The sequence below is a fragment of the Tamandua tetradactyla genome, chromosome X (genome assembly GCF_023851605.1).
Source record: "Tamandua tetradactyla isolate mTamTet1 chromosome X, mTamTet1.pri, whole genome shotgun sequence".
In the NCBI taxonomy this organism is placed as follows: domain Eukaryota; kingdom Metazoa; phylum Chordata; class Mammalia; order Pilosa; family Myrmecophagidae; genus Tamandua; species Tamandua tetradactyla.
Genome location: NC_135353.1, coordinates 43,312,126 through 43,324,833, shown reverse-complemented (window position 1 = coordinate 43,324,833; position 12,708 = coordinate 43,312,126). Strand labels below are relative to the sequence as shown.

The 12,708-nt window shown below is 39.6% G+C and overlaps 1 non-coding gene across 1 annotated transcript; it reads right to left on the bottom strand.

Moving 5' to 3' along the window:
• Positions 1 to 7,367: 7,367 nt before the first annotated feature.
• Positions 7,368 to 7,474, bottom strand: LOC143672222 (U6 spliceosomal RNA). The gene has a single exon (XR_013169691.1). It is a non-coding gene; the product is annotated as a U6 spliceosomal RNA (small nuclear RNA).
• Between the last annotated feature and the right edge of the window lie 5,234 nt (positions 7,475 to 12,708).

The window sequence follows — 12,708 nt, the reverse complement described above, 5'->3', positions numbered from 1 at the left end:
GAATCTGGCTGGCTGAAGAAGAAGTGAAATCTCTCTCTTCCCCCATAAAAGTTCTCAACTGATTGGATTAAATCAGACTGATTCGTTTCTCTCATTACAGAAGACTCCCTTAGTTGATCATAGATGTAATCAGCCACAGATGGAATGAACTGACTGATGATTTAATAAACCAACATTCTGGCTTTCTAACCAACCACAAAATGTCCTTGCAGTAATGGTTAGACCAGTGCTTGCTTGACCAGACAATTGGGAATCATCACCGGCCAAGTTGACACATTATTCTAACCATCACAAACAAAATCTTGCCCTTGGCTTCTTTTTAGGAATTGGCACACAAAATTAAATCTGATTTTTTTAGTAAGCAAATATAAAATTAAACTTTTAACTAGGCATATTAATTTAATTTAACCTTTACTAACACAGCTTGGCACTTGGAGCAGTTCTTAAGAAACAGAATCTTAAATTGTCCTTAATTTATTATTTTAAAGCATTTTGTTAAATATAAATTTTTATAGATTTATAGATTTCTTGATTGAGAGGTTGCCATGAACTTCCTCCTGTGGAAATAATAATTTACTGATGGCTCCAAATGTTGCCCGTCTGGATTCACCACCATGTTTATGCTGAAACCACACTTCTTTGGTCTGCTCTCATTCAATGACTGAGCACAGTGGGAATATTAATGCAGGTTCATTCTGGCAAGAGATAGGAATTTTTCGATGGTGACTTTGGCTTGGCTTCTTCCCTTGGGGCATACCAAACCATTCTTGAAAATGTAATTTATCCTCCTTCTCTTTCTCCTTCCTTTCCTCTCTCATCCCAAAGATGTCACACTTGCAATGTGGACTAAAATTTCTCCTATTTTCTCCTGCTCACACTCTGTTTTACTTTCTTTGAATTCTCAAGCAAATATCATGAAATGGGTCAGGTTAAACAATGTAAATTTTAAAAATCTCAGAGTTTTGAGGTTATGAAAAAGTCCACGCAAGGCATCATCAAGGTGATGCTTTCTCTCTGTGTTGTGGGGTGCACTGAAAGAGAGACCACATAATTCAAAACTGAAAACCAATTTGGAGTCTTTATTAGTCAGTCAGTGACTACCTCAGAAACTTCCAAGAAGGAAGATTCAGAGAACAGCCCCAAGAGGTTTTCAAGGTGTGCTTATAAAGGCTAAAATCATGTTGTGGTTTTGCAGTTGCTAGCAAGCAAGTGTATCATAGAAGCAGAAAAATGCCATTAGCTGTTGCCAAAACACATCCCATTCTCTCAGTTTCCTAACATTGGTTATTATTTAACTCTTGGGGACATTCTGCCCAAATGTTGTGGGGACTTTCGCTGCTTGGGCCTGATTGATTACTCCTGGCCCTTCACATTCCCCACTGGTTTTATGAGAGAATCAAATAATTGTTTATTTACTTTGATTATAAATTTGCTGATATTGGGTTCCAAGGATTAATAATTTAACAGTTTGTATTTTCTTTGCATGTATGAGGTTAGACAGTTGATTATACAGGGTTTAAACATTAAGCTTAATAATATGAGAATTATGGGTCCAGCTATGGTGGGCAAGAGTGTGGTCAGCCATGGGGACCAGGAAAATAAGTTTCCATATCACTGGCAGGGGTCCCATCTACTGGGCCTCCAAGGTGGCTGGCTGGAGCTTTTTTATTCAGACTAGGTCTCTGGGCTGCACCTGAAATAGATATTTTTAGGGGCAGGATTTGTTGGTCCCAGATAGGCTGCCTTCACCAGTTCCTGAGTTTGCTGGGTGGCAGATTGCAGGACCTGTAACTATTTAGAAGAGATGGTTATTTAATTTAGCTATTTTTTTCTTTTCCCAATTTAAGGACTAGTGGGGGTGGTTGCCCGAACATGATTTCATATGTGGTAATTCCCTTAAAATAGGGAGTGCATTTAGTTTTTAGGAGGGCAAATGGAAGGAGACTCACCCAGTTTTCACCAGCCTTGAGCTTTAGTTTATTTAAAGTTTCCTTTATTGTTTTATTCATTCTTTTAACTTGCCCTGAACTCTGTGGCCTATAAATGCAATGTAACTTTCATTTGATATTTAATATTTTTGCTAATAATTGTGTAACTTGGGTGATGAACGCTGGCCCATTGTTGGACCCCATTGCAGCTGGGAGGCCAAATCGGGGAACAGTTTCAGGAACTAATTTTTTTATTATTACTTGTGCTGTCCTGGTTCTGGTAGGAAAGGCCTCAGTCCATCTGGAGAATGTGTCAATGAAGACTAATAGGTATATATATCCATATAGAACAGGCAATATTTCTGTGAAGTCTATTTCCCACTGTTCTCCTGGGGCTGGTCCCCTCAACCTAGTTCCTTGGGGCATTTCTTTCCCTCGGCCGGAATTTACCTGGGCACAGATGTGGCATCTGGATGATATTTGCTTGGCTTGTTGCAATCGGGGAATGTTGTAATTTCTCTGTAAGAAATCAGTTATTTTCATACTGCCCAGGTGTGTACTTTGGTGAACCCGGGTAACCAAACTTTTCCCCAGGTGCCCTGGCACTAGGATTCTCCCATCTAGGAGAATTTTCCAACCATCCGGATTTGTTTTAGTGCCTAGAGTTTTGCCCAGTCTAATTTCTTTCCCGGTATATTTTGGACGGCTCAGCAGCACTTGCCCCAGTGAAACAGGAAGTATCTGCAGTGTCCCCACTGGTTTTTGGGCAACTTCTTTTGCCATTTTATCAGCCAGGGCATTTCCTCTGGCGATTTGAGTTTCAGCAGTCTGATGTCCTTTGCAATGTATAACAGCTGACCTTTTTGGCAACCAGATAGCCTTTAGCAAGGCTAGTATTTCTGGTACATTTTTATTTCCTTTCCTCCTGATGTCAAAAGTCCCTGCTCCTGATATAGTGCCCCATGGATGTGCACATTTGCAAAGGTGTATTTTCTGGCCATACAACCTTCCCTTTTCCCCACCTTAGAGCCTGGATCAGAGCTATTAGTTCAGCCTTTTTGGCTGAGACCCGATAGCCCAATTGGGCTAGTTCCTGTAACAAGTTTTCGGTTGCCTTTTTGCAGCCTGACAGGTTATTAGCTGCCAGTAAGAGGTCATCCATGTATTGCAGGAGGGTTATCTCTGGATGCCTTTGTTTGAAACGAGCCAGATCCTGGCTTAAGGCCTCATCGAACAGGGTGGGAGAATTTTTGAAACCTTGCAGCAACCAAGTCCAGGTTAGTTGTCCAGAGAAACCCCCTCTGGGTCAGTCCATTCAAAAGCAAAGATGGGTTGACTTACTGAAGCCATGGGAAGCGAGAAGAAGGTGACCTTTAAGTCCAGAACAGTGTAGACCTGTTGGGTGGGAGGTAACAGCCTCAAGAGTGTATATGGGTTAGACACAGTGGAGTGAATGGTTTCAATTTTTTTGTTTACCTCTCAGAGATTTTGCACTGGCTGGAAATCATTAGCCCCAGGTTTTTGGACTGGGAGAATGGGGGGGGGGTGTTCCAGGCCGAATGACAGGGGAATATAATTCCTGACTCTAGGAGTTTTTTGATATGGGCTGCAATGCTTTTTAGCTCTTAAGCTTATTGGATGTTGTAGGACTTTGATTGGGGTGGTGGTGCTAGTCAGCTGGACAACAATGGGGAGCTGATGGGCAGCTAATCTTGATAGGTTAGTTTCTGCCCATATAACTGGTATTTTTTCTTTAAATTTCCACAAATATGGGATTGGGGCCAACAGAGCCACTTTTGCAGTAAGTAAATACTCTTCCAATAAGGGGCAAGTGAGGAGAATTGCCGAGGGGGTTGTATTGAAGGAGAGCTTGGCCGAATTGGTTTTGAAAGAGATGGTGGCTTGTAATTTCTGGAGAAGGTCTCTCCCCAAAAGGGGCTATGGACACTCTGGCATTGTAAGAAATGGGTGGGTGACAGTTTCTTCCCCAAAGTTAGTGATCCTAGTCTTAGTCCATGGGTAAGACTTTGTCTTTCCCAATGCTCCCTGTATGGGGATTTTTTCCTTAGATATGGGCCCTTCTGCTTGCTGGAAGATGAAGAAGGTCACCCCAGTATCTACAACAAATTTTATAGGCTTGCCCATGATTTCTAAGGTGACCTTGGGCTCCCAGGGGCTTAAGGGAATGGAGCCGTGATCCCTTCAATTCACCTCTTCAACTAGAATAGGGGCCAGTTTCAGTCCTTTAAGTCCTCTTTTAGGGCATTCATTTTTTTCTAATGTCCATTTTCTTTGTAGTAGGTGCATTGGTTTGCACTTAGGCCCAACTTTTTTTCTTTTTTTCTTTTTTTATTTTGGTTTCCCTTTCTTTTTTCAATGGTTTTCCATTTACCTTTTTGTTTTTCCTGTTCAGCCATTGTGGATACTAAAATTTTTGCTATTTTTTGGACTGCATGGTCCCAGGGTCATCTCTGTTATTAAAGTCTTTTGGGCAATCTCTATCAGTTCAGACAGCACTTTACCCTTAAATCCTTCAAATTTCTGTAACTTTCTTCTTATATCTGGGTCCAACTGGGTGACAAATGCTATATTTATGGCTCACCTATTCTCAGGCGCCTCTGGATCTATAGGGGTGTACAAGTGGCATGCTTCCAGGATGCGCTCAAGGAAAGCAGCCAGAGATTCGTCCAGCTTTTCTATGGTTTCACTTACCTGAGATAAGTTGGTCAGTTTCTTGGCCGCTGCTTGGATTCCCCAGAGCAGAGTCTGGCAATACTGATCAAGAGCCTCCTTACCTCTATCAGTGCTGGGGGGAGGGGAACACAGCCTCTAATCAGGTTGATTCAGTAGTAGGTTGTCCATCAGGTCCAAGAATTAATTTCCTCACCTCTCTCTTGATTTTTTTCATTCCTTAGAGGTGAAGAGGGCCTGGAGGAGCTGTTGGCAGTGGACTGGTGAGTAAAAAAGACAGTCTCCAAGAGGGAGATGAGCCCTTGGGGATTTTCAGAGAAAAAGGGATTCTGGTTTTCCCAATGATACAGATTGCTAGAGGAAAAGGGGACATGAACCATGAAAGGTGGTCAGTCATCCCCTGGAGCAGGGCCAACCTGCCTCAAGGGTAAAATTGGGGCTCCAGAAGAATACGGTGATTGTGCACCAGAAGAAGGGTGGTAAGCAGAGCCACTTTTTGTATGGGGGAGACTGAAGGTCACATCCCAGCTATTAGAGGGGCTGATTGCCACCTCTTGGCCATTTCTTCCTTCTGGTCTTAGAGGGGGCGGAGGGGCTGTCGGTTATGGGGGAGGGTTCATCAAGAGAGGCTCCTCCGATGGTCCTGTCAATACTGGGATCCCATTTGTCCTTTCTTTTTGAGAGGTTTTTGTTAAGAGAGCCATTTTGGCTCTGTGGGGGGGTCTTTCTTTTTGGAACACCAGGCAAGACCATAACTACTTGGGTTTTTCTTTTAAAATTTCAACCCAAATTAGTATATAGGAGATTTGGTCAGGGTAGCCTGGATTACCAAAAATTACACTTTGTACTTTATAAGCCACAGATAGATCTGTGGTTCCCTTAGGAGGCCACCCAGAACTAAAAGTTGGCCACTCCCATGAGCAGAATTTTTTCAACTTGAAGGTGTTGACAGGGGCTCCGTAGTCTCCAGCCTTCCACTGAAATTCCTGGAATTTTTTCAAAAAACATTGTACAGACAGATAAGCTTGACTGACCCATGGCAATTGTGACAAGAATGACACAGAATGTGATGAGACCAAAAGATAAGAGAAGGGATAAACTAAACCAAGACACACAAAAGCCTTATCCTTAATTGATTCCTAACCAGAAGCCATGGGCAACGTCTTGCTCTGGTACCTTACCTTGGAACTAATGCTGTGTCCAGCCTTCCGGAGGTCCTCACTGGATCCAATAACAGACCTGTACTCACTGGTGAGGTTTCATGAAACAGATGACTCCACCAGATTTTGTATAATTTTGGAGGGTCCTGTAGAACCGGCCTGATTCCTGGTCCTTGCCTGGGGTGGAGGAACGTCTCTCCAAGGCCTTCCCCTAGGCTGGACCTCAGTTCCAGGGATGATCCCCAGGACCTGTGGTCACCAGATGTCCCATTAGGGATGATATCGCTGGGGCCTCCAAATGTTGTGGGGTGCACCAAAAGAGAGACCACGTAATTCAAAACTGCAAGTCAATTTGGAGTCTTTATTAGCCAGCTGGCGACTGCCTCAGAAACTTCCAAGAAGGAAGATTGAGAGAGCAGCCCCAAGAGGTTTTCAAGGTGTGCTTATAAAGGCTAAAATCATCTTGTGGTTTTGCAGTTGCTAGCAAGCAAGCTGTCATAGAAGCAGAAAAATGTTGTTAGCTGTTGCCAAAATGAATCCCATTCTCTCAGTTTCCTAACATTGGATATTGTTTGACTCTTGGGGACATTCCGCCCCAATGTTTTGAGGACTTTCCCTGCTTGGGACTGATTGATTACTCCTGGCCCTCCACATGTGAAGAATGATGATCTTTGGTCCTTGCTTGTCACATGGCAAGACACAGGTCAGTGACTCTTAGTCTCTTCCTTCTCTTTCAGATTTTGTTGATGTTTATTTCTGACTTCTTCCTCTGTGGCTTTCTTTCTCATTGTCTGAATTCCATTCTCTTATAAAAGACTACAGTAATAGGATTAAGACCAATTCTGAATGAGGTGGGCCATTTTTTCACTGAAGTAGCCTCATCAAAGGCCCTATTTATAATGGGTTCACACCCTTAGGATTGAATTAAGTTTAAGAACATGTTTTCTGGGTTATACACGGTTGCTAACCACTACACTCCTTCAGTAAATCTGTTACATGCCTACTCTTGTCTAAGAATATAATTCTAGGCAGACATGACTACCACAGTGCCCTAATTTGAAGCAATATGAAGTGATTTCCTTAAAGAAATTTCTGATATGACAGTTTCTATGCCTACCAAACATCTAGTAATATTAATGAAGGAAAAAATAATCAATCCACTAAGTTTTGGGGCATGGAAGGACACCATGTTTTGGAAAATATTTACTGATATCAGATTTTTTTGCTTTTATTGGAATTCTTGGTGAGTGACCCAAAAGACAAACTTTAAGATTAGGGAGTAGAGTGTATCTTGAGTTGACAAGGAAGTCCAACCCATTATTCTGGGGGCAGGCTAATAAAGAAGATAGGAGCCCAAGAATTCATGGTGTAAAGAAGTAATAAACATATTTCTTGAGTGATGGGTAAAATGAAGGCAGACTCAACACAGTATAAGGAGTCTAGAAATTTCATTAGGTGGCAACCACTAGAGAACACCTTAACAAAAGAGTCATTACCAAATCTATGTGTGGTTATATTGATATATTTTTCTGTCTTCTATTCTATAATAACTTCCATGTTGTGCAAGCCATCAGGGAGAGTATTTTTCTAAAATATAGAATGTTTCATGAATTTGCAGGTCATCCTTGCACAGGGGCCATGCTAATCTTCTCTGTATCATTCCAATTTTAGTATATGTGCTGCCAAAGTGAGCACAATCAGGGAGGTTTTTAAATATTAACAATATATGTTCCGGTGTCATTTGTGATGTGGCCAAGAACTGTTCCTAGTGTTTTCATATAATTAACAATTTTCACAATAACCTTATGAGATAAGTGTTATTATACCAATTTTTAGGATGAGGATATGGAGGCACCCAGAGACTAATAAACCTGTCCAAAGTCACACACCCACTAAATGGGACAGTCAGAATACAACATTCCAGGTTCCATACTCTTAAGCATTACACACTGCTGGCTGCCTCCCATGATATTAAAAAATTGCATTCTAAGCTTAGTTGTACTGAAGGCAATTACAATTACAGGATGAGGGTTCTGCCCATGCTCAGAGTAAAATGGAAGGCTCAGTTATCAAAAGGGTGAGGTATTGTTATAAGGGTAGATATATAGACCAATGGAATAAAATTGAGAGTTCAGAAATATTCCCTTCACCTACAACAAATTAATCATTGAGGAGAGAGCTAATATCATTCAATGGAGAAAGGTCAGTCTTTTCAATAAATGGCACCGGGGCACCTGGATTTTCATATGCTAAAGAATGAATTTGCACCTCTACTTCATGCCATATACAAAATTAGAAATTCCTCATAGTCCTAAATGTAGGATCAGAGAATATATGAGTATATCTTCATGAACTTGGATTAAGCAAATCGTTTCTTAGATAAAGACCAAGAGCATGAGGGATAAAGAAGAAATAAATAAATTGGACTTTTGTGCTGCAAAGTACACCATAAAGAAAGTGAAAAGACAATGCACAGAATGGGAGAATATATCTGATACAGACTTGTATTTAGAATAGATAATGAACTATTACAACTCAGTAGTAAAAAAAATAAATAACCCAGTTAAAAACTAGGCACAGAATCTTAATATACATTTTTCCAAAGAACATATACAAATGGCCAATTAGTGGATGAAAAGATTGCCAACAGTATTTGAGTCTTTTCTCTTTGTCCTTTGGTCAGTATAGCTAACTGTCAATTTTATTGATCCTCTCAAAGAACTTTATTTCTTCATGTGGATTTGAGTTACTCCCTGAAGGACTTTCTTTAGTATTTCTTGTAAGGAAGATATGCTAGTCAATATTTATCTTAATTTTTGATTATCTGTGAATATCTTAATTTCTCCATCACTTTTAAAGGATAATTTTGCTTAATATATAACTCTTGGTTGAGTTTTATTCACTTAGCCCTTTAAATAGATCATCCCACTGACTTTTGGGCTCAATTGTTTCTGATTAGAAATCACCTGTTAATTTTATTGAGGATGCTGAATATATTATGACTAGCTTCTTTGTTATTGTTTTCCATATTCCTCCTGTTCTAGTTTCCTAGCTGCTGGAATGCAATATACCAGAAACAGAATGACTTTTTAAAAGGGGAGTTTAATAAGTTGCTAGTTTACAGTTATAAGGCTGAGTAAATGTCCCAATTAAAACAAGTCTACAGAAATGTCCAATTTAAGGCATCTGGGGAAAGATACCGTGGTTCAAGAAGGCCGACAACATTCAATGTTTCTCTCTCAGCTGGAAGGGCACATGGCAAAAATGGCAGCATCTGTTGGCTTTCTCATGGCCCTACCAAAAAGGGGCCCTCTCCAAAATGTTTCCTCTTTTAATGGATTCCAGTAAGCAACTCCACCTTCAGTGGGTGGAGACACACCTCCATGGAAATCATCTAATCAAAAGTTACCACCCACAATTGGGCAGGTCACATCTTCATGGAAACAATCAAAATGTTCCCACCCAGCAATACTGAATGAGGATTAAAGGGCATGGCTTTTCTGGGGTCCACCACAGAATCAGACCAGCACATTTCTTTTTCTTTGCTTTTTGACAGAATGTTTATGATGTGTCTAGGTGTTGATCTCTTTAAGCTGATCCAACTTGAACTTCATTGAGCTTCTTTGATGTGTAGGTTAATGTCTTTCCTAACATTTGGGAATGTGTCAATGGTTTATTTTTCAAATATTCTGTTTGCCCCTTTCTTAGTCTCCTCTCTATGTGGACTTCTATTATGTATGTGCTGGTACACTTGATGGTGTTCCACAGATCTCTGAGGCTTTGTTCATTTTTCTTTTTATTTCTCTGACTGGAGAATCTCAATTAACCTATCTTCAAGTTGCTGATTCTCTGTCTGCTTCAGTCTGCTGTAGAATCCCTTTAGTGAGCTTTTCATTGCAGTTATTATTGGTTACAACTCTAGAAATTATATTTGACTCTTTTTTATAATTTCTATCTCTTATTTGATATTTTTTATTTGGTGACACTTTCCTTTAGTTCTTTAAATGCAGTTTCTTGTAGGTTTTTCAATGAACTTTACTTAGCTTATCTAAAGTTTTTGTATAGTAAGTCTGACATCTAGGCTTCCTCATGTACAGTTTCTATTGGCAGTTTTTAACACCTTGTGTACTGTCATACTTTCTCATTTATTTGCATGTTTCATAATTTTTGTTGAAAAAATGTTCCTTCAGAAAAATGGTCCATGGCAACTCCAGAAATTAGAACTATCCCTTCCCCAGGAAATTGTGACTATTTTCTAGTTGTTCCTTTCTTTGATTTTGCTTTTCTTGGACTACTTCTGTAAAGTATGTACTCTTTGTCAAGTGTGGCTACATATGTCTCTTCTTAGATAGTGTAATAGTCATCTAATGATTAGAGAGATAAATCCTTACAGGACTGAAATGAATAAGTTTCCCAGTCTTTGTCAAGGGAGTCTGTGTGCAGGTTTGGTTAAGTCATCAACACTCTTCCAGACAGCTTACAACTCTGCCTGAAACTTCACTTCCTGCTTGTAAAGAGCTTCATGATTAGCCAGAGTTGAGAGTTAAGCGTTTGTCACCTAATTTCTTTCCTGAGGATGCACATAGTCCTGTACATGTATGTGAACTTCTAGATTCCCAGGAATATGTCAGAATTTTTTCAAGCTCCCTATGGACATCTCATTTCCTAGATTTTCCTCTTAAGCTTTTTGGTTAACTTATTGTTCACACCAATTTTTATCCAGAGCTTCATGTAACTGTAATTTTCAATTTCCTGATATTTTTTCCAAATTGTCCTAGGTAAAAGTCTGTTCATACAGGGCACTGTCTCAAGTCAAGGAAATAATATCTTGTGAGGACTGAATTATTCCAGAAAACCACCATACAGGTCAAATAATGAAAGTTTTCTGGAATTGAGGCCTTGAAGGAGGTCCATATCAATTCTGCTCCCCCCAGAATGTGCTGCTTTTCTGGTTTTCATTGTGACTGCAGTCCTTTGGTTTTCAAGATTATCACAGAACTAGAGATGGGTTCTGGGAGTAGGACAAGTTAAAATCCTACAAAACTTACTGCTATTTTGGAGATTCAGCTGTTTGTCTTAAATTAATGTTCCCTGGAATGCTACAAGCCTTAGGTTAATTTCCAGAGTTCTGAACAAATTGATTTTTGTAAATTTCCCAGTTTTCTAACTGCTTTCATAGAGGAGATAATGTTGGAGGTCTTTACTACACTATTTTTGCTAACATCACCCAAAAGTTAGATATTTGGAGGAACTATGCTCTTGATAGAAAAGCAGAAAGCTTCAGTAATGTCCTATTCATTTTTGCATTTACTCTGATATCAGTCCTTGTGAATCCATGTGAGTACTCCCATTCAGGTCAAAAAGCAAAACTAGAAGATAAAGTTTGCCTTCCTACTTACTCATTGCATACTTGTTAAGTCAAGGCCAACAGCTAGATGTAGTTAAAGGAAGAAAGACATGTTACAAAAAAACAATAACTAGAAGATAAGTATTTCTTGGGCCTACAAAATTGTGTGTGTCTATATATTTGTAATGCTTCCCAAAGAATCTACTGCCAAATCCACATCATCTTTGTTGGTAACAAAGAATGATAAATTTACTTCCAAAATTATATTACTACATTTTCCTTCGAACAGTCAGGATAGCAGCATTCATATGTAGTTCCTTTCCCTGAATCTCTTTGGTAGAGTAGTGCAACTTTGAAGTATTATTGGCAGATGGTCTATAGCCAATCAAGGATCCAAAACTCAGCAAGTCAATGCATAATACTCTTTCTTTTTTGTTTTTTTAAATTTTATTTAATTTTATTTTTTAAATACCAAAAAACACACAGCAAATGCAAACATTCTTATTTTGATCATTACATTCTACATTTATAATCAGTAATTCATAATATCATCACATAGTTGCATATTCATCATCATGATAATTTCTTGGAACATTTGCATCTATTCAGAAAAAGAAATAAAATGAAAACAGAAAAAAATTATACATAGCATACCCCTTATTCCTCCCTTTCATTGATCACCAGGATTTCAAACTAAATTTGTTTTAACATTAGTTCCCTCTACTATTTATTTTTATTCCATATGTTCTACTCATCTGTTGACAAGGTAGATAAAAGGAGCATCAGACACAAGGTTTTCACAATCACACAGTCACATTGTGAAAGCTATATCATTATTCAATCATCACCAAGAAACATGGCTACTGGAAAACAGCTTTATATTTTCAGGCAGTTCCCTCTAGCCTCTCCATTACATGTTGAATAACAAGGTGATATCTACTTAATGTGTAAGAATAACCTCCAGGATAACCTCTCGACTCTGTTTGGAATCTCTCAGCCATTGACACTTTGGCTGATTTCACTCTTACCCCTTTTGGTCAAGAAGGTTTTCTCAATCCCTTGATGCTGAGTCTCAGCTCATTCTAGGGTTTTTCTCAATCCCTTGATTTTGAGTCTCAGGTCATTCTAGGATTTCTGTCCCACATTGTCAGGAAGGTCTGCACCCCTGGGAGTTACGTCCCACATAGACAGGGGGAGTGTGGTGAGTTTGCTTGTTGTGTTGGCTGGAGAGAGAGACCACATCTGAGCAACAAAAGTGGCTCTCTTGGGGGTGACTCTTAAGCCGAATTGTAAGTAGGCTTGACCTATCCTTTGTGGGATTAAGTTTCATGTAAACAAACACCTAGACTGAGGGCTCAGCCTATAGCTTTGGTTGTCCACACTGTTTGTGAGAATACCAAGAATTCAACTTGGGGAAGTTGAATTTCTCCCCGTTCTCACCACTCCCCAAAGGGGACTTTGCAAATACTTTTCCACTCACTGATCGAATCACTCTGGAATTCATCAGGGCATCACTATGGACAAACCAACAAAATGTCATGTCCTACCCAAGGTTCCAAGTACTTACAGTGTTCAATCAAGC